This window comes from Ranitomeya imitator, chromosome 1, assembly GCF_032444005.1.
Source record: "Ranitomeya imitator isolate aRanImi1 chromosome 1, aRanImi1.pri, whole genome shotgun sequence".
Taxonomy (NCBI): domain Eukaryota; kingdom Metazoa; phylum Chordata; class Amphibia; order Anura; family Dendrobatidae; genus Ranitomeya; species Ranitomeya imitator.
In genome coordinates, this window is record NC_091282.1 from 812,030,309 (window position 1) to 812,054,844 (window position 24,536).

At 47.0% G+C, this 24,536-nt stretch overlaps 1 long non-coding RNA gene across 1 annotated transcript in view; it reads left to right on the forward strand.

The window, feature by feature from the left end:
* The first annotated feature begins 286 nt into the window (after positions 1-286).
* Positions 287-24,536, forward strand: part of LOC138658144 (uncharacterized) — a 97,506-nt gene continuing 73,256 nt past the window's right edge. Inside the window, exon 1 of the long non-coding RNA XR_011317361.1 lies at positions 287-342. This is a non-coding gene — a long non-coding RNA (uncharacterized lncRNA). The remainder of the gene's footprint in view (positions 343-24,536) is intronic.

Below are 24,536 nucleotides of genomic sequence, written 5' to 3' on the forward strand. Positions count from 1 at the left end.
AATTTCTTTAATACTTGGTGGTGGACAATATTTTAACAATCAGAACTCAAAATAGGTGACCTCACATTCTGCACAGCCGCAGCCATGGTGGACATACCTTGGTAGTTACAACAGGGGATTTGACTAATCCTAGTCTTTATCAGAACAGAACAAGATCCTTCCAGCTTTACACCTAGAAAAAATAATAAATTAAAACTATGTAATATGATATATTGTAAACAACAATTACCCAGAGGCAGACTTGCCGCGTGTGCAGCTGGGTCAGTTCTTCTGATTATAATTAGCAGGAGACTGCAAAAGAGGTCTAGCCCATTTCTGCTCTCACTGAAGAGCTTGAGGAAGGTGAGTTTCAATGATCCATACATTTGGTGTTGCTTTTGTGTGGCGGCCATTGTTGCTGTGGTTTTGTGCTGGTGGTGTGGTGCGGTCTGGAGTCATGAGCACTCAGTCTTGCAGCACCAGGCTGTCTGCCCTGCCGATGCATTGTCGCTGCGGCGGTGGTTATCACACAACACCGCTCCTTTTGGGCAATAAAAGTTAGGGACCCACTACGAGGTTTGCCGTCACGTGGCAGTGGGCTTCATACAGTCTGATCAGAATGTTAAACTAAGAACCTCATGTTCAGTTATATATACAGTGGGGCAAAAAAGTATTTAGTCAGTCAGCAATAGTGCAAGTTCCACCACTTAAAATGATGAGAGGCGTCTGTAATTTACATCATAGGTAGACCTCAACTATGGGAGACAAACTGAGAAAAAAAAATCCAGAAATTCACATTGTCTGTTTTTTTATCATTTTATTTGCATATTATGGTGGAAAATAAGTATTTGGTCAGAAACAAAATTTAATCTCAATACTTTGTAATATATCCTTTGTTGGCAATGACAGAGGTCAAACGTTTTCTGTAAGTCTTCACAAGGTTGCCACACACTGTTGTTGGTATGTTGGCCCATTCCTCCATGCAGATCTTCTCTAGAGCAGTGATGTTTTTGGCTTTTCACTTGGCAACACGGACTTTCAACTCCCTCCAAAGGTTTTCTATAGGGTTGAGATCTGGAGACTAGCTAGGCCACTCCTGGACCTTGAAATGCTTCTTACGAAGCCACTCCTTCGTTGCCCTGGCGGTGTGCTTTGGATCATTGTCATGTTGAAAGACCCAGCCACGTTTCATCTTCAATGCCCTTGCTGATGGAAGGAGGTTTGCACTCAAAATCTCACGATACATGGCCCCATTCATTCTTTCATGTACCCGGATCAGTCGTCCTGGCCCCTTTGCAGAGAAACAGCCCCAAAGCATGATGTTTCCACCACCATGCTTTACAGTAGGTATGGTGTTTGATGGATGCAACTCAGTATTCTTTTTCCTCCAAACACGACAAGTTGTGTTTCTACCAAACAGTTCCAGTTTGGTTTCATCAGACCATAGGACATTCTCCCAAAACTGCTCTGGATCATCCAAATGCTCTCTAGCAAACTTCAGACGGGCCCGGACATGTACTGGCTTAAGCAGTGGGACACGTCTGGCACTGCAGGATCTGAGTCCATGGTGGCGTAGTGTGTTACTTATGGTAGGCCTTGTTACATTGGTCCCAGCTCTCTGCAGTTCATTCACTAGGTCCCCCCGCGTGGTTCTGGGATTTTTGCTCACCGTTCTTGTGATCATTCTGACCCCACGGGGTGGGATTTTGCGTGGAGCCCCAGATCGAGGGAGATTATCAGTGGTCTTGTATGTCTTCCATTTTCTAATTATTGCTCCCACTGTTGATTTCTTCACTCCAAGCTGGTTGGCTATTGCAGATTCAGTCTTCCCAGCCTGGTGCAGGGCTACAATTTTGTTTCTGGTGTCCTTTGACAGCTCTTTGGTCTTCACCATAGTGGAGTTTGGAGTCAGACTGTTTGAGGGTGTGCACAGGTGTCTTTTTATACTGATAACAAGTTTAAACAGGCGCCATTACTACAGGTAATGAGTGGAGGAAAGAGGAGACTCTTAAAGAAGAAATTACAGGTCTGTGAGAGCCAGAAATCTTGATTGTTTGTTTCTGACCAAATACTTATTTTCCACCATAATATGCAAATAAAATGATAAAAAAAAACAGACAATGTGATTTTCTGGATTTTTTTTCTCAGTTTGTCTCCCATAGTTGAGGTCTACCTATGATGTAAATTACAGACGCCTCTCATCTTTTTAAGTGGTGGAACTTGCACTATTGCTGACTGACTAAATACTTTTTTGCCCCACTGTATATTTTTGCCTTGTGGCATTAGATCAATGTATGATTTTTGGAGGTGCTGTCCATTTTCTTTTTTCAGCAATAAATGAAGAATGTGCAATGTGACATATTGTAAAACATTTACCCAGAGGGGAACATACCGCATGTGCAGCTGGGTTAGCTATACAGGGTTGACATGGGAGGCCTAGTCACTGCTGTGATCATTGTATTTCTCAGTCTATCAGGCTAGATGAATAGACATTGAGTTTAAACTTTAAAAAATCATGAACATTTTTCTAATATGGATGTAAAAAGTAAGTACACCAGCCTCATCAAGTCTAGATGTATTTTATTGATGCAGTTTGCATTTTACATCCATGAGTAGAGAAGCCTGGTAAAAATATTATTACATTATTACACAGTGGCATACCGCTAATAGCGGCTAACCATGTGGCCGCTATGGGGCCCGTGAGTCGAGTGAAGCCCAGTGCTGATGCTGGGCCCCGGTTCTGACCATCACCCACCCCTGCATCTCACTTTCAAAGATATCTGCATCCTGTATGTAGATACATTTGAAAACAATGAAGAAACAGGGAGCCGTCAGCTCCTTTATCCATCATCATGTGGAGTTTCAGAACAGCCACTGCAGAGACCAAAGCAGTGACAGAACAGGGATAGGTGAGTAGTTTTCTTTCCTTTAAAAAAAAAAAAAATGTTATCAATTATACTTTGGGGGTCTGTCTGGTGGCCATTATACTGTGTGGGGGTCACGTAGACTGTGAGAACACTAAGGGGCTTTAATAAAACTACTATGTAAGTGCTACAATGCACGTCCCTCTCTCTGTCTTTAAAAGTGTGTCGGTGCAAAGTGACGCCATATAATCTTTTGAATATATATTTATTTTTTTTAGGGGGAGAGGGGTCCATTTATAAGAAGCCATCAGAAACTGATCAAACCCATATAATTTTCTGCTTTTTTAGAAAGTTTATAAATCATATGTGCCTGGTATTCAGCCCTTGTACCTTGTACCTTGATCAATAGCTCCCAACAAAATGTGATGTGCCCACAGCCCCCCAAACAGTATGATGTCTTCACAGCCCTCTCACACACAGTATGATGTGACCATAGCTCCCCACACTTGGTATGTGTGACATGATAGTCGAAAAGTCCAAAGTCAAGAGCCAGGCGTGTACATCATAAACTAAGGGAATAGACAAAGAAGTAGTCAGTTAACTATGGATCACAGCAAAGGAGTTAAACAGATGGATGGTCTGAACGAGGTCCAAGGTCAGACAGCGATACATCAACAAGCAAAATATGAGGCACAGAGTAAACCAATCATACTTAGCTGAAGCTACAGCTGACAGCTATCTGGGACTGCCAGCTCAATAACTGAGCAATCAAGGAAGCTGGGAGCACTTTTATGCGGACCTATATTCCTCTCAGGTAGATGGGTCGGTGTAGGACATGGTGGTGTTCCTTGAGGAATTGGAGCTCCCAAGGCTGAGTGACATAGAGAAGATTTGGAAGCTCCCATCACGGAGGAGGAGTTGGGTCGGGCACTGCAGTCTATGGCTAATGGGAAGGCACCTGGCGTAGATGGATTTCCTGCTGAAATTTATAAAAACTTTGGGGAAGTGCTGATCCCTAAATTAAGGGTACTTCTGGAGGAGGCTAGGAGAGGCGGTCGTCTACCGGCATCTATGCGGGAGGCCATAATAGTGGTGATTCCTAAGGAGGGGAAGGACCCGACACAGCCGGATTCATATCGGCCAATCTCCTTGCTTACTACAGACGTTAAACTTCTGGCTAAGGTGTTGGCGATGAGGTTGACAAGTGTTATTTCCGGCCTGGTGCACTCAGACCAGTCCGGCTTTATGCCTGATCGGTCCACTGCGATCAACTTACGAAGGCTGTATATGAATTTGCAACTCAGATCCGACAACTGTGGCCAGATAGTTATTGCATCTTTAGACGCTCATAAGGCGTTCGATAGTGTGGAGTGGGGATATCTCTGGCAGGTGCTCCGGAGTATGGGGTTTGGACCGCAGTTCATATCCTGGATTCGACTGATGTACTCGATGCCGATGGCTAGGGTTAGGGTAAATGGGGAGTTATCACGGACCATACAACTGGCTAGAGGGACGAGACAGGGGTGTCCGCTCTCTCCTCTTTTGTTTGCTCTGGCTGTGGAACCACTGGCTGCTAAGCTTCGACGGTCTGATGAGGTGACTGGGTTTATATATGGGATGATTGAAGAAAGGGTGGCGTTGTATGCGGATGACATTCTGCTCTTTCTGGCTGACCCGGGTACGTCCTTGGAGGGAGCCATTGGGATTATTGAGCGTTTCGGATCGGTGTCGGGACTTAGGATAAACTGGAGTAAGTCTGTCTTGTTTAAGGTGGATGATGATGGTGGGGAGCCACTGGAGGATGGGCGACTGGAGGTGACTAGCCAATTTAAGTACCTTGGAATATGGGTATCTATGCCTGTTACTGACTATATACATAGAAATCTGACTCCAATCTCAGGTGTTCTTAAAGCGAAAGCGGATGCTTGGCTTAAACTGCATTTATCTGTGGTAGGTAGGGTGAATCTTATTAAAATGATTTTGATGCCAAAAATACTGTATATTCTTCATAATGTGCCAGTTTGGATACCACGCGGGAGATTTAGACAGATTAACTCTCTGTTCAGGAATTTGATATGGGGGAGACAGCATCCGCGTATCAAACTGGAGACACTTCAGCGACCCAAGGAAGATGGGGGACTGGCATTGCCTAACCCTGAAATATATTTTCTTGCAGCCTAGAGTCAGCATTTAAAAGGCTGGGTGCATGAAGGGTCATCTGGGGCGGTACAGCGGCTGATGGAAGTGGTGACAAAAAGAAGGTCAGTAGTACAATGTTTGGAGGATGGATCCCTGGGGGCTCTGGGGAAATTATACCCGACTGTGTTGTTGATACGCAGGCTGTGGGGTAGGCTGAGACATATACGGGGGGTCACGGATTTGACTAGATTCTCACCGCTATGGCATAACAGCAACTTACAGGAGTTTGAGGCACTGGGGGTACTGACAGAATGGCAAGTCAAAGGGATTCAATACGTGTATCAAATAATTGAGCGAGGTGAATTGAAATCATTTTCCCAATTACAGGCGGAATTTGGTCTTGGGACTGTGGGGGAATTTCAGTATTTGCGGATGAGGCATGCTTTTGGAGCTCAGAGTAGAAACGGAGGTATTGGAATTCAGAGGGATATAGTACTGGAGTATGTGTGTAATGAAGGGACTACTGGGGGAGTCATATCTACTTTGTATAAAGATCTGTTGCACACTTTCCTATTGGGGTTTCCAATAATGGCGAGAGCTAAGTGGGAGAGGGATCTGGGTCCAATGGAGAATGAGACTTGGGAGTCGGTGCTAGAATGGGTCCCAAGATTGTCACTGAGCGAACCGTATAGACTGTCACAGCTCTATGTGATACACAGGGTTTATAAGTCACCGATGGTGCTATATAAGGCTGGTTTGCGTGATGATTCTCAATGCCCGAGGTGTAAAACTGCAGATGCTGATATACTCCATATGATGTGGACGTGTCCGAGACTGGCTGCTTTTTGGGTGGTAGTTTTGAGTCGTATGGAAGGTGCGTATGGATGTAAGGTGCCATGGGATCCTATAGTGTGCTTGTTGGGATGTGTGGATGAGATTGGAGTGGATAACAACCTAAAGATAGCTATTGCCAGAGTGTTATACATGGCTAGGAAGGTAATAGCTCGAAATTGTATTAGGGAAGAACCGCCGTCAAGAGGAGAGTTCCTCCAGTATGTGAAGCAGGGCCTGACACTGGAAAAGGGGTTTTATAAAAAAAGAGGGAAAATCGAAATGTTCAATAAAATGTGGTCTCCGTGGATTGCTATGGGATAGGGGTATTATAGAGGGAGAGTTAATTAAGGTTCCTAATTAATGGTAATGTTAAATGTGGCTTATATTATTGGCCGAGGGATTAGATAGTATATTGGTCTAATGATGGAAGTGCTAAGCAAGGTGAGCTGCTTTGTTGGGTGGGGTTGGGGGGTGGTGGGATTGAAGGGGAATGTTTGAAGGGGGGAAAAAGCTATGCATTGAAAATGAGAATGTAACATGTCATTTATCTTGTTATTCTTAATAAAAAGTTATTGGAATAAAAAAAAAAAAAAGGAAGCTGGGAGCACCTGGCGAGAGCTCAGCTTCTCCCAGTCTCAGATTGGAAGGCTGAGTTGTCAGTAAAAACACAGAGAGCTCAGCACGTCCAGTCTGGACAACTGACCTGCCAATCACTGCACAGACAGCTCAGCAAGTCATTGCACCATACTAGACAATTAAGCTGTCAATCACTGCACAGACAGCTCAGCATTGAGGGGTGGATGTCACGGGGTTACCGCGAAAGTGTTGAGCCAGAAGACCGCAGCGTCTGATTGCTCCTACTGCGGCGCTGAGAAGAAGCACTTCTCCTTCATTTCATTCGGATTTCTTTCTTCTGGCAGAACAGGTGTTAATCGGCCATGTTGGAAATCTCTGAGCTCCCAGCTGTGCTCAGTTAGCCACTCATTTCCCCTTTATAAGCTGGGCTCTGATACAAATCCTTGTCAGAGCTAGCATTTGCTGCATGGCTTCCGTAGGGAGAGGTGTTCATATGAGAAGGAGAGTTGGAGGAGTTATCTGTGACTATTGCTTGGTTTGTATGTGTGGTAATTCCTTATCCTTCTCTATTTTGTTTTTTCCCCTACCTACCCACTCTATGCATTCCTCTGTTATATGTGAATGAATATTTTGTGTGCCTAGAGTTTTCTCTTAACCCTTGTTTGTGTAGCTTTGTTGGGTTGGTGTACTGCGGTGCACAATAGTGCCCATCTTCCCTGGGTGGGGGAAGAGAAAAGATGGAGGGCTAACTCAGGAGATAAAGCAAGGGTGGAGGCCCCAACATCTCCACCTTCTGAAGTATCCCTGGGAATAGGGTGAGCTAGGGCACCCCCTATTGTTAAGGACAGGGAAGGAGCCCCTGGTCCCGGGTCGCCTGACAGCTGTGTCGTGACAGTGGAATCACTACAGTATGCTACAGCCCCCAACACACAGCCCACCTCACACACAACCTTCCACAAGAATGAGCCATATAACAGACAGTACTTGGGCCCTCACAGCCCTCCCACACACAGTATGACAGTCATCACAGTCCTCCCCACACATGGTATGACAGTCCTGATTGCGCGATACACACAGTGTGATGGTCCTCACAGCCCCTCATACATGGTTTAATGTTTCTCACATCACAGCCCCCTATGTACAGTATAATTCCCCACACAGCCCCTTTATATAAAGTATGATCACCCAGCTACAGAAAGACCTGGAATCTGCAGGAACATGCAATTGTTACAAAGAAAACAATAATAATGCACTCAATCTCCATGGCCTGTTGCACGTCGTCGCTCACTATTCAACACTTCATTGCTGAAAAAAAAGCATGTTCAAGCACCAAAGGTGTAGCTAGGGTTTTGGTTCAGGGGGGGTAAAACTTCTGAGTGGACCCCTAACCAGGTAACCTTGATTATAACTCGGCGATGCAGCCTAAGGCTATGTGCACACGTTCAGGATTTTTTGCGTTTTTCGCTATAAAAACGCGATAAAAAAAATAAATAATTAAAATAATAAATCGTGATATTCTCACCTTCCGGCGTCCCTCGCAGCGTTCCTGCTCTTCGCAATGCTTCCATTCCCAGCGATGCTTTGCGGCAATGACTTGTGATGACGTGGATCTCGCGAGACCGCTACATCATCTGAGGTCATAGCCGCTAGGCATTATTGGGAACGGGAGCATCGCGAGGAGCGGGAATACTGCCGGGGACGCCAGAAGGTGAGAATATCATGATTTTTTTTATTACTATTTTTAACATTAGATATTTTTACTATTGATGCTGCATAGGCAGCATCAATAGTAAAAAGTTGGTCACACTTGTCAAACACTATGTTTGACAAGTGTGATCAACCTGTCAATCAGTTTTCCAAGAGATGCTACAGATCGCTTGTAAAACGCTAGCATTCTGCAAGCTAATTACGCTTGTAAAACGCCAGTGTTTAGCAGAAAAACGCATGCCAATTCCGCATGCGTTTTACCCGCGGTACAGTTGCGGAATTGCCGGACTTGTGCACATAGCCTAAAAGTGGAGTAGAATCTCAGCAGATGACCGCACTGTTGCTGAAAATAATCTCTATATACAGTCATGGCCAAAAGTATTGACACCCCTGCAATTCTGTCAGATGTCAGAGTGTGTAGAAGAATGAAGCAAAATCACATCTGAGCAATGTATGCCACTCAAAGGCATAGCTAGGTGTTTGGTTCAGGGGATGACAAAACTTCTGAGTGGGCCCCTAACCAGGTAACCTTGATTACAACTGGGTGACGCACCCTAATAGTGGAGGAGGACCTCAGCAGATGACCGCGCTGTTGCTGAAAATAATCTCTATACAAAGACCACCCTTGATATTACTGGCATAGGGTCAGTGGTAGATACCAGCCCTACAGAACATATAAGAGATCACAGCAGAGTTATAGATGGTGACTTACAGCTAATGTTCTTTATATGGAACCATTCACTTTTCCCGTCTTTTCCATCTGGCCCAGACCAACTTGACAACTTCTTCCAGCCAGGACTCAGCTGCAGAAATTACAACACATACACATTTCACTTCTCATATTTTTAGCACCGTCCCAATGGGACTATTCCCAACCTGCACAAACTCCTCTTCCTGCTGCTATCCCAACACTGAGCCGAAGCTGCCGTATGTGTCCCCATTACTGCACCTTCTGAGTGGTTCTCTGTGCCCTGTAAATTGTAAAGCAACCCTCTAGAATATAGTAATGCCAGCTGCAAGTGCCCTAAAAAACAGTGCCTACATTTTGCCCCCTAGAAAGTAATAATGCCCTGTATGCCCCTTTGATAGTCACAGTTACGTGAGTGCCCTTATAACAATAAGTGCCCACTTTACATTTAATGTCCAGAGTCTTCCCCCTGTACAGCTCCCCTTTACACTGTATAATGCTCTCTTCTACACAGTAGAATGGAGCTGCAGGAGAAATCACAGCAGTAACGAAGGGCAGGTCGCTCACCAAGTGGCAGATCATAGCATGGGCTGATGCTCTCAGATCCAGGGTGAAATGGATGAGGGAATTCCCAAGGGCAGAGAGTCTGAACAGGGAAGACGGTGAGGAACCATATGATATGGTCCATCCCGGCCATGTGCTGTGTGACAAGGAGAAAAGTACAGGGAAAGAGGAAGAAATGTGTAATGTGGAATCTGTTGTTGATACTGTTATGAAAATGCAGGTGCTACGAAAACATGAAAGTAAAGTTTTGCCTTTGAAATTTGAAACGGACTCTTTGTCTTTAAATGGAACAACGGCAACAGTGTAACTTCAGCCAGCCCGATGGAACCCTGATGGTACAGAAGGTGAAGTGCAAGGTATGCTGCAGTGGGGACACTTTATTCATGTGAAGGGAGACCATGACACGCTAACACATATGCTCTCATCCATGACTTCAGCCCTGTCTCTGCCTCTTACACTGAGATGATGCATGGTGGTGTGAGCATCTGCACATATTTGCGACATTTCTAGAGAGTTTCTCCGCGTTACATTGATTTGGTGGTGCAACCAGTGGTATGACCATTTCTCCTAAGTGTCCCAGGAGTCACTTTTCAACTGCTTAATGCAAGTTCGCATGTTGCTCGTGTTACTGTGGCCTAATTATGCTAGCATAGCCCACAGCATCTGCAGTCTTGTCTCCCAACTAGTACATCTGGGACATTACTGGTTGGCAATTGTAAAGGGAGCTGACAGTATCGGATCTTGATGATTTGCATGCCCAAGTGCATTCAGCGTGGCAGAACATCCCTCAGACAACCGTTAATAACCTCACTGACAGCATACCAAGGTGTGTGTGTATGTTTCTGTGTGTGGCGCTCATACTTGGTAATGAATAATTAGAGATATTTGGAAAATTAAGTTCCCATTTCTTCATCATTTGCATATCATTACCATGTCTATCCATCCTGTGATTTCCATAATTCAACGGCTTCTCCTTCTTGATGTTGCAATTTCAATCTTGAGGATTGTGTAATTGTTAACACTGGCCAGTTAATGCACTGGGATAACAGTACACCAGTATATCAGCACAAACATGTGCATATCCTTATGTCTGTTTCAATAGTAACCCACTTTCAATTGTACAAACCTTGTAAAATGTTATGGATTTTTCCAGTCCAGATGGGGATTCTACGTAGCTCATATTCAATGCAAAGTATTAATTTGTTACATACACGCTGCTAGGTTCAGATAGGGGCAGGACAGGTCTCATGAATTCTTTGGAACTCTGGGGAAATCGTTACTCAGGGTGACAATGCACTGCAGCTTCCTTAGGCACAAGATGGATCCACTTGCTCACACAGACAGAAATGATAGAGTCCTCATGAACAGATGAACAGTGTAGTTTAATATCACAGCATGTCCAGTGCAATTCAAGTCTCTTAGGCTTCTTTCACATTTACGTCTTTTGCAGACCATCACAATGCGTCGTTCTGTGGAAAAAACGCATCCTGCAAAGTTGCCAGCAGTATGCGTTTTTTCACATAGACTTGTATTACCAATGCATCACGACGTATGGACACTCTTTCCATATGTTGTGCACTGGATGCGTCGGTATTTGGCGGGCCGTCGTATCGACAAAAACGTTCAAGGGAACGTTTTTTCGTACGTTGTGTCCTGCATTTTTTACTGCGCATGCCCGGCCGGAACTCCACCCCCTCCTCCCTGTGACTTTACAATGGGCAGCGGACGCGTTGAAACAATGTGTCCACTGCACACGTCACTCACAAATTCACGAGTACCGACGGAAATGTGAAAGAAGCCTTAAGCACAGGCTTCATAAACAGTACAGCTGCTTCTTAAAGGCACAGGGACTAACAGTCTCTTTTGATTGCACAATTCAACATAGATCAAGACTCTTTACAAAGGCACAGTGATACACAGCATTCCTTCTAGCACAGTGAGATGGAGGGGGGAGGGGTTTGCTGAGAAAGATGATCCCTGTGACACAATTCCTTCCAGTCCTTATCTTCAGGCTCCTGATAGACTTTCTCAACTAGCAGTAATGTGGTTAGCCCAGTTTCACTCTTTAATGGAATCCTGTGGCCCTATGGTTCACTTGCCTGAACTTTTGTGAGAGACAGATCACATACCACTCATCCCTTCAGCTATTGCCAGAATAGTAAACAAGTTCCCTACATTCCCCCTGGAGCTCTGCTAACAACTCATTGTCTCCTGTGACTGTGTTAACCCCTTTAGTTGCTGGATGCTTTTGAAGCAACAGCACTCCGCACTATATCTGCATGTCACTAATTGTTAGTCTGGTTGGTGTATTATGGTACACTACTACTCCCCTCTTCCCAAGGTGGGGGAAGGGTACAGACTGAGGGCGAATTCACAAGCTAAGGCAAGGTATGTGGCCTCGGTGTCTTCACCATCAGAAGTAATCCAGGGGACAGGGCGAGCTAGGGCACCCCAAGCGTTAGGGACAGGGAAGGAGCCCCTGGTCCTGGGACACCTGGCAATAGAGTCATGAAACTGACAGCCCACTCAGTGCATAGGGAGTCAGCTGTAACCACACCCCAGCACTGACTGACAGCCCACTCAGTGCATAAGGAGAGTTATCTGTAACTACACCCCAGCACTGACTGACAGCTTACTCAGTGCATACAGAGATTCAGCTGTAACCACACCTTAGCACTGACTGTCAGGCTGCTCTGTGCATAGGGAGAGTGAGTTGTAACCAGACTGCCGAGACCCGCGATAATATTCTCCCACAAAGTGACGCCACACCAGAAAATTCAAACTAATAACTTGTTTATTTTATGAAATAATTTTGTTCCTGTAACTTGCATCTTTTCTTTTGGCTTAAGATTTGGGTCGCAGCTTAAAACCGGCAAAATTTGCCAACCAGTCGGGTGTAGGGAGATTGTCTGCCTTCCGGACTCCCGGTGCAGGTATCCTCACCACCATAATCTCCACCCATTCCGCCAGCTGCGACTAAATAACACACAAAAACCAACAAATCGAACACAAGGGAGGGAGGGCGGGAAACAGGTCCGGGTCCAAGTGAGAGGATCCGGAAGCTCAAATCGGCGCCAACCCCCTTTTCAAATGAGGCCCCGCCCCCCGGCGGCGTGGCCTCCAATCAAAGCGCCGTCACCCCGTGGGAAACCGGGGAGGAGCCATACAGAGGCCCCGCAGTCAGGTGACAGCGGGCTATGCCGCAGTGTCCCTCAGACTGCCGAGACCCGCGATAATATTCTCCCACAAAGTGACGCCACACCAGAAAATTCAAACTAATAACTTGTTTATTTTATGAAATAATTTTGTTCCTGTAACTTGCATCTTTTCTTTTGGCTTAAGATTTGGGTCGCAGCTTAAAACCGGCAAAATTTGCCAACCAGTCGGGTGTAGGGAGATTGTCTGCCTTCCGGACTCCCGGTGCAGGTATCCTCACCACCATAATCTCCACCCATTCCGCCACGGAGTAGCCCGTACCACGAGCTACGACCCACCCAAAGAATGGAGCGCCTGAACCACCCCTTCTCGAAGACCATCCAGGAATATATCCAGGCCGGCGTCATTCAGATGGACCCCATCTGGCAGGAGAAAACCTGAATTATCCCCTTCTAGCCGGTGGTGCCTCACCACCACACCATTCTTGAACCTAATGAATCGGGATATCCGCTGGTTTAATGTGCGTCGAGATCTCTCCATGGCGCTCAGCTCCCTGGCACCACGCCAGACCAATCTGGGAACCACCTCCGACCACACTAGACGCATTGCTGAAAAGAAACCAGGAAATTTGTCCAAGTCGGCTCTCATCAGGGTCAACAGCTCCGCAAGAGGAAAAGAAGCCAGGTCGTTCCCTCCGGCGTGAATAACCACCACTGTCGGCGAAGACGCGACTCTTGCAATACGCACAACTTCCAGAAGGACTTGAGACCAGGTAAGTCCCCTTGTACCGCGCCAAATAACGTCCATTCCTGCAAGACCCAACGATCGACCTCCTGGTCGCAGCTCTGCACGCCGTGCTGCCCAATAGATGAACGAATGGCCCACCAGCCATATGCTGGGCCGCATACCATCTAAAACAAACAGAACAACATTAATGTCACATACAAGCTTTGTTAGCTAGGGTAAGCGGCGATAAAAACATACGCGACATCCTCAAAAGTGTTATCTTAGCCACAAAAATCTTACATGACAAGTTCAGGCCTGATGTACCTGGTAAAACAGCGGGACCTCCATCTACCAACCCTCTGAATGTCCGCTTCGAAAAACCCCGCCCTAGAGGCTTCGGTCGCTGCGCCGATTCTAAATGAATGGGTACCAAAGTCTGCCGCAGGCAACCCCAGACAAGACAGAGCGTGCCTGAGGACCGCCAAAAACTGACATGACAAAAAAGGGGAACCGTTTTCGTGAATGAACAGTTGCGACCCGCTACTCCTGACCTGCATGAAGTTTTTAACCAGTGCTAAAGGGCAGACCGCCCCTCCGATAGCAAAAAGAGGGAACCAAGTGCCCCTGCCTTCCCGATCAGTTTTGGATTTGCGCACCCTCACCCTCAATCCGTCGTCGCAAATCACCAAGTCGTCCAGCTGCAGGCCGCCAGCCCTGCAACGGGACGAGGGAAGTATTTCGCTAACCCGCATGGCCCCGAAAAAAGCCAGGCCAAAAGCCGCCGATATCAGAGTGGCTTCGTAAACAGAGTCGCAAATATCAACTGAAACCTTGATCAAATTAGATAGCAATTGAAAAGAAATGGGCCTCCTTTGGTCGTTCTGCACACGTTCCCGACGCCAGCCCTTCAGTACCTGCCCAATCAAAAAATGTTTGGTCGAATCGGGCCACCCACGTAGCTTAAAATGAAAAGCAACCCCGGATAGACGATTACGAGCTACCACTCCCGAAACCCCCAAGGCCTGTAACCGAGCCAGGAAAGCCAGCGTAACCTGAAGTCTCATAAAGCTTGAAGCACCTACCGGTTTCTCCGCTGCCAAGCTGCACCACTCATCCCATGCCTTACCGTATGCTCTCCAGGTGGAGGGAGCGATGGAAGACCTTATCAGGGGAATCAATTTTCCGGGACATCCCAGACCAAAGGAGGGCATTCCAGGATTCGCTGTAACTCCTTCGGCTGCCAGCCATACCGCACCTGTGGATCAAACCGATGTGCAACATCCGTAAATTCATCATTCATAGAGGCATAGGCGCTCGCCTTTATCCAAGCGTTGTACTCCAAACATTTTAACACCGTGAAGCCTATGACCTTTACCGCGGGTAAGGAGGAAGATGACAGACAATTAATGGCATGTATAGCCTTCGCTGATCTGAGCTGAATTCTGATACGCTTGTTGCATAAAGACCGTCCCCACAATTCCATGGCCGCTGCCAGAGGGAACAACTCAACTAGAACCGGATCCTGATGCCATGCTCTGGAAACCCAGGAATCAGGCCACGAACCCGCGCACGTCTGCTCCCCAAAACTAACGCTGAAGCCTGCCGAGTCCGCCAGCCCAAAATTAAGCCCCAAGCTGTCGCTAATGCATTCCTCTTCCTGAAAACATGTTTTGCCATTGTAAGAAATGAGGAAACGCTGCCATATGATCAGATCTCTGCGCAGCTGAGCAGTGATTCTAATCCTGTGGTGAGGTTGCCTCACGCCTCTCGTAGCCAATATCAACCTGCGAGAAAAAATTCTGCCCATTGGCATTATCTTACAGGCAAAATTCAGTGAACCGAGGAGAGATTGCATTTGGACTAAGGAGACCTTACCGACCGATAAAAAACCGTCGATTAGATCCAAAAGCTTTACAATCTTATCTTGGGGCAGCCTGAGCTCCATGGCGACCGAGTCAATTTCAATCCCCAAGAAAGAGATTACGGGAACCGGGCCAATCGTTTTTTCCTGAGACAGGGGAACGCCGAATAGGGACATGATCTCCTTAAACTGTGCCAGGGCCTGGGAACAAGATTCCGAATTGGCCGGGCCTACCATCAAAAAGTCGTCAGGGTAGTGCGTAATTGATGGCAAACGCGTGACCTTACGAGCGACCCATTCCAGAAATAATAATCTTTAATAATAATAATCTTTATTTTTATATAGCGCTAACATATTCCGCAGCGCTTTACACACATTATCATTGCTGTCCCCATTGGGGCTCACAATCTAAATTCCCTGTCAGTATGTCTTTGGAATGTGGGAGGAAACCGGAGTGCCCGGAGGAAACCCACGCAAACACGGAGAGAACATACAAACTCTTTGCAGATGTTGTCCTTAGTGGGGCTTGAACCCAGGACTCCAGCGCTGCAAGGCTGCTGTGCTAACCACTCCGCCACCGTGCTGCCCAAATGTGCTAAACATTTCAAAATAATGGCAGGAAATTGAGCATCCCATCGGGAGGCATGTGTCGTAGTAGTATCGCCCCTCGAACATGGCTCCCAACAGGTGGTAGCAATCTGGGTGAACCGGAAGCAGCCGGAAAGCGGATTCGATATCGGACTTAGCCATAAGGGCGCCCGGGCCCGCTTTTTTGACCATTTCGACAGCTCTGTCAAAAGGAATATATGTTACCGCAGTGTCGTCACCCGGGATACCGTCATTCACCGAGCTGCCTTTGGGGTAAGACAAATGGTGAATCAGCCTGTATTTTCCCGGTTCTTTCTTTGGAACTATGCCCAATGGGGAAACCCTCAAGTTATAAAATGGGAGGGCGTCGAATGGCCCCCGAAAACGTCCTGCTTGAATTTCCTTATTCAATTTTTCATAAAGACTGGCTGGAGAGTCCCTAGCAGATTTTAAATTAGGGGACGACTGGGGTTTACTCGAGAAAACAAAGGGAATGAAAAAAACAAAAGAAAAACCAAAACGGAGTTGGGCCGCCGCCGGTTTATTGGGGTATCTGGCCAGCCATGGTTCCATGTTTTTTGCGTTCACCGGTGTCAGATGGTTCACCCCCCGCGGGAGTCTTATTGTTTCCCGTTTTTTGAGGGGGTCTGGAGCAGTTTGAAGCCGAATGGGTTCCCCCGCACGCAGAACATTCGTGTTTATATTTGCATAATCCATAGAATTTGCAGTGACCCTCGTTGAAGAGCCAACAGGTGCCTGGTCTTCGAACCACCGATGACCCTGAACTATTGGGCGGGCCGGCGGGGGACCCGAGAAAGGGCTGCAGAGTTTTTTGCGCCATCATCAAACGCAACCATGAATCGGTGGCTTTGACCCCCCACCCCAATTGTGGGTTAATGGCTAGCCACCGGCGGAAATCTTCGTCATATTTCCACCACGCCGAGCCGCCGTGTGACTTGTAGGAATTGTATATACTGTCTAGATAAATGAAAAGCTCGGAACAACGTTCCGGATGCTTCTCCCCCATAACACACCCTAGAACTGCAAAAGCCTGAAGCCAATTGTTAATAGTTTTGGCTACTTTCGGTTTCCTGTCGTACACTTTTTCGCCTATCCTTCTCTCCTTGTCCACCGAATGCTGTTCGGTGGATACAAGGGACCAAATGTCGATGAATTCGTTAGCCCAAATCTATTCCTTCACGCTGATATCTAAGTGCGACCCTAAGGGTGGAACACCGCAAAAAAGTCCATCCTTGTAAATGTCCGGGCGGGGAGGGGGGATAGATGGTCTAGGCGGTGCCGTTTGCAGTAACCTGGGATTTACAAAAATCCTCCCACTGCCTGAGCCAAACGCGATTGCGTCCGTTAAATTCAAGGTCGTACCCCTGTCGCCACCCCAGGCTCCCATAAAAGCGTACTCACCGGGTTGCATGCTAGGTTCCGGGCGACTCTGCTCCTGAACTCCTTGGGTATCTGCATTTCGCCGATCCCCCCGGGATGCGGACCTGCGTCGTGATGAAACATGTCGGCGAGATCTGCTGGAAGAACTATCCGACGATGATGGAGATCGCCACCTCGATGACCTAGACCGCCTGCTTCGGCGACTGGATTTGGACCTGTGGGAATGCCCCCTGCTAACGTAGTGTTCCCTACGTCTTTTTCTGTGTCGTCTATAGTGTCCTGATGACGAGGAGGAGGATACGCTGCGCGCGGGCGGTTACCCCCACTCTGAACGCCAACCAGAGCCGAGGTGCCAGCACCCTGCGTGGGAGGTCCAACACCGGTTGCCACCAGCGGTATAGCTGCTGAAGCGTTCTGATGTTCTCCCGCTCCTACAGATAAATGCGGTGTCACTACTTGTCCCCCGGGGGTTAAAGAAGGTGGTGTTGTAAAAATCACTGGGCAAGAGGGAAAGGGGGAATCCACTCTAGCTCCTGCGTGCCCTCCTACTATTTGCTGCCCTAGTATTGACGCAGAACGTATCTGTTGCTGGGCTGTTATTAATGTCCCCCATCCTCTCCCCGTGTCATTGCTGCTTTCCCCCATTGGCTGTGGTGTCGGGGAAATTAGCTCCTGTGAGCCTTCTACCCCTTCCACCTCTTGTGACGATGCGGATGACCCCTGTACGCCTCCCATGTTAATCGCAGTTGTGGGACCTGACCCGGCTATGGTGCTCAGCGTCTGCTGCTGTGAAGCCCCTTCCCACACAATACTAACCGCTGAAGGAGCGGCGCTGGAATAGTGTCTCAAATCCCCCTTCCGCACCTGCCCGACTGCAGCTGCTGAGCCGCGCTGTCTCCTGCCCACGTGAGAGGAAGCGCGCGCACTCGCGCCGCGCGCGCTCCTCTTTGCTACTAATGGCGGGCTCAGGCGAGCCGGCGGCCGGGAGGCTCTGCCAGAACGCCGCCCGCCCGACGGCATCGCCTGGCTCGCTGCAGGGAGGGAGCCGCTCGCGGCCAGTAGTGCCGCTAGCCAGTCGCTACCCTCCCTGCTGATTTTTTGTCTCACCGCCTCCTGGAGCGGGTCCATAGCACCGGCAGCCCCAAACAGGTCCGGGTCCAAGTGAGAGGATCCGGAAGCTCAAATCGGCGCCAACCCCCTTTTCAAATGAGGCCCCGCCCCCCGGCGGCGTGGCCTCCAATCAAAGCGCCGTCACCCCGTGGGAGACCGGGGAGGAGCCATACAGAGGCCCCGCAGTCAGGTGACAGCGGGCTATGCCGCAGTGTCCCTCACACCCTAACACTGACTGTGACACTATAACAACCATATGCTGAAATTTTACAATATTACAATCCATCATATGCATGTAATGAGTTCATGTGGGCCAAGTATAATCTTCCAATCTTTAGACCATTATATTTGCATATTTTTATTAAAGTGAGACCCTGGGCAAAAAATTAAAAGTGAGTAACCAAATGCTAACATATTGCACCATCAAATAGAACCATTTCTTGTGAATTTTCATAGCTCTTTTCAGTCAGTTAAAGGGAATCTGTCACCCCCTGGACAAATTTAAGTTATTACTATCGGCATACAGGTAATGGAATGGTTAAACCAGTTTTACCTGTACTCATAGCGGAGGTGTAGATGTTGAGAAAAGCAGTTTTAGGCTGTGTGCACACGTTGCTGATTTTTCGCGATAAAAACGCTATAAAACCGCAAAAAAACAGCATACAATAAGCATCCTATCATTTAGAATGAATTCCGCATGTTTTGTGCACATGTTGTGTTTTTTTCCACGAAAAAAATGCATCGCGGTAAAAAACGCAGAATGTTCATTAATTTTGCGTTTTTTGCAGATTTCCCACTATAAAATGCATTGGGAAATGTCTGGAAAAAAACGCATCAAATACCCACCAAAAACGCATCAAAAACGCGCAAAAAACGCATGCAGATTTCTTGCAGAAAATTTCATTTTTTTCTCAGGAATTTTTTGCAAGAAATCCTGAACATGTGCACATAGCCTTAATGTTTTATTTTAATGTTTTCTTCCAGGCTTCAGGGCGTGCGGTGCCTGGATGAAATCTCTGCCTCCTCTCTTCATTATAATGGTACCCCCCTGCCATGCACGTCACACTGACCTGTGCCATGCAGTTGCGGCGCTATAATCCCACTCATGGGCCATCCACTTTCGCAGTTATGTGAACCTTGTCCGCCCCTCTATGGGCAGAGTCTTCATTGATCATCTACGCAGGCGCCAGCGAGCCTCTTCTACTCCTGAGTATGTCAATACCCCATATGTCAGGGAAAATTACTGTTTTGGCAAACGGCAGGGCTCAGAAAGGAAGGCGTGCCATTTGACTTTTTTGAATGCAAAATGGAATCATTAGTAGACGCCATGTCGTATTTGGAGAGCCCCTGTTGTGCCTAAACAGTGGAAACCCCCCCCCCCACAAGTGACCCTATTTTGGAAATTAGACCCCTCAAGGAATTTATTTAGATGTGTGGTGAGCACCTTGAACCCCCAGGTGACTCACAGAAGTTACCATATTTTTCGAGCCATAAGACTCACTTTTTTCCTCCAAATTTGAGTCCAAATGTAACATATGGGGAAGGGGCAGCGGCAAAGTGGGATTGCACTGGGATTGCACTCACAGAAGGCAGGAAAATGTCGCCACTGCAGGAATCCAGTGCTGGGGAAACCACGTGGTCCCGATGCTTAAAGTGAAGGAATATTCATTAGCCGCTTCCCTCCCCACCTGTCAGCGGCGAGCAGTGGGCAGGGAGCAGCAAAGGAATATTCATTCACTTAAACAGCAGACCCACCTGGTTTCCCCAGTTCTGGATCGGCTGGTAAGATCGTGTGTCCAGTGGAGAAGGAGGCAGAGGAGAGATCGCTGCATACCTGACAGCACAGCCCGGGCTGTACTGGATGCTGAGTGCTCCCGCATAAGACCTGTGTGAGGTAGTGAAGAGGGCGGGCTGGAGCATCACATGACAGCACAGAGCCCTCCCTCTTCATGATGTTATCACAATGCAGCTTCCTCCTACACGACCCGTGGTGAGGCAACAAGAGGGAGGGCACTGTGCGGTTATGTGAAGCTCCAGCCCTTCATTAATGGCTGGCTGTAGGATCTGCACTGAGCACAGTGAGCACAGCCTGTACAAGAAAGAATTAACTAAAAGTTTAGTAATAATACATAAAAATGCACGCTCCTCCTGTGGTGAGCTATAACTCCCAGCATGACATAGGATCTGCAGGACATGCTGGGATTTATAGTTCTCCCATGGGATCTTAAAGCAGCACTCCAGTGTTACTTTTCAGTGCTGGAGTGGTGCTTTAAATATAAGCCCTGTGCCCCCATTCTTATACTTTCCCTCCAGCGTCGTCATATAGTACTTTACAGACACCACACTGGTCCCGCAGCACCATCTTCTACCCGTAGCTTCCAACATAATAACATACTAGTATATATAATAACACCACATATAATAGTATGTTATTTATGTCATTAAATATTTTACCACATATTTTGCTTCAAATATTTTTTTCCCTATTTTCCACCTCGAAAACCTGGGTGCGTCTTACAGTCCGATGCGTCTTATAGTCCGAAAAATACAGAAATAACGTTGAGCCATTGTGAACGTCGGCCGAGGCCGTAGTCATTGCCCGCATAGGAGTCTGCTGAAGCATGCCCTGGCCACCCGCATCACATATATACAGTCCCACTGACTCACTTGCCTGGTTCTCAGGGTCCTCCTTGCGTTGCAGGAAAACTTCCTCTGATTTAGTGCATAAAAAGACAGAGTCCTGTTCCAACTTTAAACATAAAACTTTACTTGTTTTCATATGCGGCACGTCCATTTCAGTTACAGCATCAACCTTAGGTTCCACACAGCATGTATCCTTCCATTTCCCTGTGCTTTTCCCTGCGTCCTGCAGTGTGTTTTTGGAATGTCTCGTCCTGCATGGTATCGCAGCGTTTTCCCTGTCTGGCTTGACTACCATTATGTGTTCCCTTGTCCATTTTGACCCAGACATAAGGGCATCTGCCCAGGGGCGGACACAGACAGCTTGGGGCCCCTGTGCAGAAAATGTGTCTGGGCCCCCCTCCTTTTAAGGCGACAAAGATATATATATATATTGTAAGGGTTTCACTCGCTCAGGTGCAACGGTTGACACTCAGGAGGCACGTTCCATTAACCCCTTAATCCCATATGACGTACTATCCCGTCCAGGTGACCTGGGACTTAATTCCCAGTGACGGGATAGTACGTCATATGCGATCGGCCGCGCTCACGGGGGGAGCGCGGCCGATCGCGGCCGGGTGTCAGCTGCCTATCGCAGCTGACATCCGGCACTATGTGCCAGGAGTGGTCACGGACCGCTCCCAGCACATTAACCCCCAGCACACCGCGATCAAAGATGATCGCGGTGTGCCGGCGGTGCAGGGAAGCATCGCGCACGGAGGGGGCTCCCTGCGGGCTTCCCTGAGACGATCGGTACACGGTGATGTGCTCACCGTGTACCGAGCGTCTTCTCCCTGCAGTCCCCGGATCCAAAATGGCCGCGGGGCTGCATCCGGGTCCTGCAGGGAGCACTTCCGGGTCAGGATCAGGCTGCAGCTGCAGCTCTAATCCTGCCCGGCTGTATGTCAGATCACCGATCTAACAGAGTGCTGTGCACACTGTCAGATCGGTGATCTGTGATGTCCCCCCCTGGGACAAAGTGAAAAAGTAAAAAAAAAAATTTCCACACGTGTAAAAAAAAAAAAAAAATTCCTAAATAAAGAAGAAAAAAAAAAATATTATTCCCATAAATACATTTCTTTATCTAAAAAAAAAAAAAAAAAAAAACAATAAAAGTACACATATTTAGTATCGCCGCGTCCGTAACGACCCGACCTATAAAACTGGCCCACTAGTTAACCCCTTCAGTGAACACCGTAAGAAAAAAAAAAAAAAACGAGCCAAAAAACAACGCTTTATTATCATAACGCTGAACAAAAAGTGGAATAACACACGATCAAAAAGACGGATATAAATAACCATGGTACCTCTGAAAACGTCATCTTGTCCCGCAAAAAATGAGCTGCCATATAGCATCATAACCAAAAAAATAAAAAAGTTATAGTCCTCAGAATAAAGCGATGCCAAAATAATTATTTTTTCTATAAAATAGCTTTTATCGTATAAAAGCGCCAAAACATAAAAAAATGATATAAATGAGGTGTCGCTGTAATCGTACTGACCCGAAGAATAAAACTGCTTCATCAATTTTACCAAACGTGTAACGGTATAAACGCCTCCCCCAAAAGAAATTCATGAATAGCTGGTTTTTGGTCATTCTGCCTCACAAAAAATCGGAATAAAAAGCGATCAAAAACTGTCACGTGTCTGAAAATGTTACCGATAAAAACGTCAACTCGTCCCGCAAAAAACAAGACCTCACATGACTCTGTGGACCAAATTATGGAAAAATTATAGGTCTCAAAATGTGGAGACGCAAAAACTTTGTGTGTGTGATGGCTGCCAATCATAAAAATCCGATATAAAAAACGCTATAAAAGTAAATCAAACCCCCCTTCATCACCCCCTTAGTTAGGCTAGGTTCACATTGCGTTAATGGGTTAACGCTAACGGACAGCGTTGCATGGCGAAAATGTCACAATTAACGCCGTGCAACGGGTCCGTTAGCACACCCATTGACAGCAATGTGATTTTCGGGTGTACCGCATCGCTAGAGCGTGCCATTTTCGGCTCGCGCTAGCAAGGTGCCGTTCTTTTGTGGCGCGCCTCGGACGCTGCTTGCAGCGTCCGCGGCTCGCCCGAGGTCCGATCCCCGATCTTCCAGAGCGGGGACGTTAACGCGACCACTAAACACGACACCTAAAAAGACATTGCGTTAGCGCAATCCGCTAGCGCTAAACGGATTTCCCTAACGCAATGTGAACCTAGCCTTAGGGAAAAATAATAAAATTAAAAAAAATGTATTTATTTCCATTTTCCCATTAGGGTTAGGGCTAGGGTTAGGGCTAGGGTTAGGATTTGGATTACATTTACGGTTGGGATTAGGGTTGGGATTAGAATTAGGGGTGTGTCAGGGTTAGTTGTGTGGTTAGGGTTACAGTTGGGATTAGGGTTAAGGTTGCGTTTGGATTAGGGTTTTCATTTATAATTGGGGGTTTCCACTGTTTAGGCACATCAGGGGCTCTCCAAACGCGACATGGCGTCCGATCTCAATTCCAGCCAATTCTGCATTGAAAAAGTAAAACAGTGCTCCTTCACTTCCGAGCTCTCCCGTGCGCCCAAACAGGGGTTTACCCCAACATATGGGGTATCATCGTACTCGAGACAAATTGGACAACAACTTTTTGGGTCCAAGTTCTCTTGTTATCCTTGGGAAAATAAAAATTTGGGGGGCTAAAAATCATTTTTGTGGGAAAAAAAAGGATTTTTTATTTTCACGGCTCTGCGTTGTAAACTGTAGTGAAACACTTGGGGGTTCAAAGTTGTGGGGGGTTTGTACTGTTTGGGTACATCAGGGGCTCTGCAAATGCAACGTGACACCTGCAGACCAATCCATCTAAGTCTGCATTCTCTGCATTCTAAATGGCGCTCCTTCCCTTCCGAGCTCTGCCATGCGCCCAAACAGTGGTTCCCCCCCACATATCAGCGTACTCAGGACAAATTGGACAACAACTTTTGGGGTCCAATTTATTCTGTTACCCTTGTAAAAATACAAAGCTGGGGGCTAAAAAATCATTTTTGTGAAAAAAAAGAATTTTTATTTTCACGGCTCTGCGTTATAAACTGTAGTGAAACACGTAGGGGTTCAAAGTTCTCACAACACATCTAGATAAGTTCCTTGGGAGGTCTAGTTTCCAAAATGGTGTCACTTGTGGGGGGGTTTTAATGTTTAGGCACATCAGGGGCTCTCCAAACCAACATGGCGTCCCATCTTAATTCCAGTCAATTTTGCATTGAAAAGTCAAATGGCGCTCCTTCCCTTCCGAACTCTGCTATGCGCCCAAAAAGTGGTTTACCCCCACATATGGGGTATCGTCGCACTCAGGACAAATTGCACAACAACTTTTGTGGTCTAATTTCTTCTCTTACCCTTGGGAAAATAAAAAAATTAGTGGCGAAAAGATCATTTTTGTGAAAAAATATGATTTTTTATTTTTACGGCTCTGCATTATAAACTCCTGTGAAGCACTTGTTGGGTCAAAGTGCTCACCACACCTCTAGATAAGTTCCTTAAGGGATCTACTTTCCAAAATGGTGTCACTTGTGGGGATTTCAATGTTTAGGCACATCAGGGGCTCTCCAAACGCAACATGGCATCCCATCTCAATTCCAGTCAATTTTGCATTGAAAAGTAAAATGGCGCTCCTTCCCTTCCGAGCTCTGC